The following is a 4,069-nucleotide window of genomic DNA, read 5'->3' as shown; positions in this document are numbered from 1 at the left end:
CAGGCTGGTCTGAGTCTAATTTATTACCGTATTTTTTGCTTGGCACACAAATAAAACTTTATTTAAAATATTCAACTAAACATCAAAAATGCATGTTCAATCAGGCAGATTGGGCCGTTTTTAACAGAAGAAAACCATATTCACACAACACACTCATTACAAAACCACTGGACTTACTGGGGATTAAACTACCAACAAAAACATATATGAATTAATAATAAAAATTGCTCTGGTGATTTCTAGTGCATAAATACCCACTGTAAGTAAATGCATGAAAACCAGGGTTGAGATTAGTAAATTTTTGGATAGGCAGTTAGTGGGAATGCTTTATTTGTATGGCATCGCAGTGATCAAAATTGTACTGGTACAGCTACTTTTGATAGTTTTGTTCAGTCCCCGTCCGATGAGCTTTTAAATAGTTGTACAAAAGAGTAACTTTTAAAAATTGTTGAGCATTATGATGTTGACATTGGAGAAAAACGGTTAAAGGAAGATTATTAATAATAAATTATATACTGGGTTTGAATAAAACTAATAAAACTAAAAACAATACTCAGTTATAGCATATAATGCAAACGCCCGTTTCTCCCTCATCTTTCTCTTGCATGTGGCAGGCGCAGTCAATATTCTATGTAATACTTCATTGAAGAGTGTTATTAAATGTAGTCAAAACATAAAGTATTTTTTACCAAATGTAATGAAACTCAAAACAGATAACAATGGTAACTATTTCTAACTGGTTAAAAAAAAGTGTGTAAAAAAAAGTGTGTAAAAAAAAAAAAAATTGTAGGCCTTACATGAATGTGACAGAGCGTGAATGAATCACTCTATTTACAGTAAATCTTTCACCTTTTCCTTGGTTCAGTTTAAGAAATGCTTTCAATTATGTTGTTCCTTACAAAGTTTAACTTTTGTTTTCAACAAAACAGGTGTTATGCAACCTTGGGTGTGGTCAGACCAGAACTGAAATAATGAAAGTTACTTGCCCGCTATGTTCACCAGCTTGTTAACTTTGTCTGATTGAACAGCACGCATTGGTACGCCACCATTTAAACTTGAAAAGCAGCCTTTTAGCCTCCACATACAGTACATGTTAAACTTGGCAATAAGAGATTAGTCACTTTAAGAGGATAAAAATAGTTTCATCAAGCCATAGCGTAGTCTGACTGCACCCAGAGTTGCAGCACACCTGTTTAATAAACAAACGGAATTGAAAACATTTCTTAAATTGAAACAAGGAAAAGGTGAAAGATTTACTGTATGAATAGATATGGAAAATAATATAGCCACATTTAACTTCCCATTGCAATTCAGCACAGTGAAGCTGCCTGCCACATTGATGTATACATTTTTAAACAGTGTTAAAAGTTAGAGTTAGTTATCATTGTTATCTGTTTTGATGTTTAATTTATTATATGTTTTGACCATATCATTGTTTATAACACTCTTCCATGAGGTATTACCGTTACATAAAGTCAGAGGGAGTAGCGGAGAGAAATGAAGTTGAGATCTTACTCATCTGTTTTCAGATTATAGGATTATTAAGATTTCAGATTATTCAGTGAGGGGAAATAAGGTGAGAAAATGTGACGATCCCCTGGTTTGTTTACCTTTTCTTTAAATCTATGTTTCTTTTAGGTAACTGAGGGCCAGCGTGATCTTTGTATTGTTTTTATTCATTATCAATTCTCAACTTTCAAATCAATTCTATTAACACTTACAAACACACATTTGTGCTTACGTCAAGATTTAAACTTGAAAAACAGCATCCCAGCCTCTGTATAGGCTACACAATGAAATTTGGCTAAGATTTACACACAGCCAACAGCCTTTCCTTTCTAAAATTGTTTCACCCTGCTGGGGCTAGTAAACCTGCCAACTAAAAACCTACATTTTACGGGCAGTATAATTAAGTAGTAGGAGAAATAAAAATTTTGCAATAACATGTAATCTGTACCTTTCAGTATCCTTATAGTCAATAAAATCGTTGAAATACATTCCTCCATATATAAGATATATGTATGTATAGCTTCACTGTCCACATGCACAAACTGCATTAATGCCAACAGGAACTGGCTTTACTTTAATTTAACTTTAGACCAACGACCCAGCTCAACCGCTTTCAGAAATAGTGTCATATGATGGCAAAACTATTTTATTTTTATTTTTCGAGGCTGTGTGACAGAAACTGGGTGTCAACAAGAATTTAAGTATCATCCTGTGATAAGCTGGTCTTGCAGGGTCCAAGGGTTCATGTCATTCAATCTTTATTATTCCCGAAGGGCAATTTGTTATACAGCCAGCAGTATATCCATAACCAACAGACAATAACCAATGAGATAATAACTAAGATTGGCTCTGATGGCCTTTACCAAACTTCTACACACTCAGTGTTTATGTGCAGTTTGGAAACAATAGCTCTCTTGTGCACCGATATCCTCCATGGACACCAGACACCAAACGAAAACACTCACTGCACCTACGTCTTGTTCACCCATGTCTCTGTAACATGTAATCTGTACCTTTCAGTATCCTAACCCTACAGTCAGTAAAATCACTGAAATACATTCCTCCATATATATGTTACATATACAAACACACATGTATAGTTCTTCTCCATAATGAGGAACAGCATGCAGTAATCTCAATCATTAATAAGATAATTAACCAGTTGTTAAATAAATAAAAATATATTTTTTTGATGTTTATAAGTAAAAGTAATTACATTTTTATTTTTTATGTTTTTTGTTTGTTTGTTCTTTTGTATAATTTTTATAAAATAGTGTTCCAAAAATGTATTCATTGTTTTACAGCCATTTCATGCCTTATAATAAACAATTTGTAATTAAGATTGTGCCGATCTTAATTGCAAATTCGAAATGCCTAAAGCATGCAGACGTGCTGTTTGAGAATTAGCAAACACAAATGCATTTCTGGTGATAAACCAAACTATTGGACAAATTACAGTTTTGATGTGATTAGTCAGAAAATCACAAAGTGGTTACACTTCATCTTGAGGGGAACATGAATCCATTCAATTGTTATATTTCTCAAACAACATAAAAGTGGATGAAATTCAGTTGTTTACTGAATTGTTCCCATCTGCTTTATCTCTCACAGAGTTTAATATGATTCAACTTTGACCTGTGAAATAGTGTGAGACTCTCCAATATCCAGCCAATTATAGAGAGAGGGTGGGATCAGATCAACGACAGGATGGAGTAGATTAATAACTTGACCGAGACGCACTGATTGCTCATATCGGCCATTTTTGCTACTTGGGCAGCAGAAACAACACTGATAGTATCACTCTTTAAGCTGATATGGCCAACCTGTTAGCAAACTGTTCACTGTGCACGTCCAGCAGTTATGGAGCAACAGCAGCATTTATTTATAGTAATAATAATAATAATAATACATTTAATTTATAATTTATTATATATATTTAGTGCTTTTCCATAAACTTAAAGACACTTCACATAAGTTAAAAGGAAAAGAAAATAGTAATAAAAAACAACACACTGAGAAATTATAGCTATATCTACAACACTCAACAATTAATTAATTATTAAAAGCACTTCTGAAAAGGTGGATTTGATCAGTGATTTGAAGTTGGATGGATCAATACAGTCTCTGATTTGTTTGGGGAGAGAGATCCAGAGGGAGGGGGCAGCTATGAAGAAGGTTCTGTCGCCCCAGGTACGATGCTTGGTCCTCAGTGGTGGAGACAGGAGGTTGGCATCAGAAGAGCGGAGGCTTTGGGAAGGAATGTGGCGATGGAGCAGGTCTGCAAGGTGGGAGGGGGCCTGGTTGTGGGGGACTTTGTGAGTGAGGAGAAGGACTTTAAGTTATGTTTGAGCCAACAGGATGAATCCAAGTCCAATATTCACTCTCCTTCACTCCATTTGGTCTTGGCTTTTTAGCTGCTAAATGCTCAGATATTCTATGGTGAAAAGCAGGCAATGGACTTGAATTGATGTGCACAGAATAGTAAGCATAAGCTGTGGAAACTAGAATTCAAGCAAGCAAAATATACATGTTGTTTGTGATGAAGGAACAAAACAGAGTC

The sequence above is a fragment of the Dicentrarchus labrax genome, unplaced genomic scaffold (genome assembly GCF_905237075.1).
Source record: "Dicentrarchus labrax unplaced genomic scaffold, dlabrax2021, whole genome shotgun sequence".
In the NCBI taxonomy this organism is placed as follows: domain Eukaryota; kingdom Metazoa; phylum Chordata; class Actinopteri; family Moronidae; genus Dicentrarchus; species Dicentrarchus labrax.
This window is presented reverse-complemented; position numbering follows the sequence as displayed.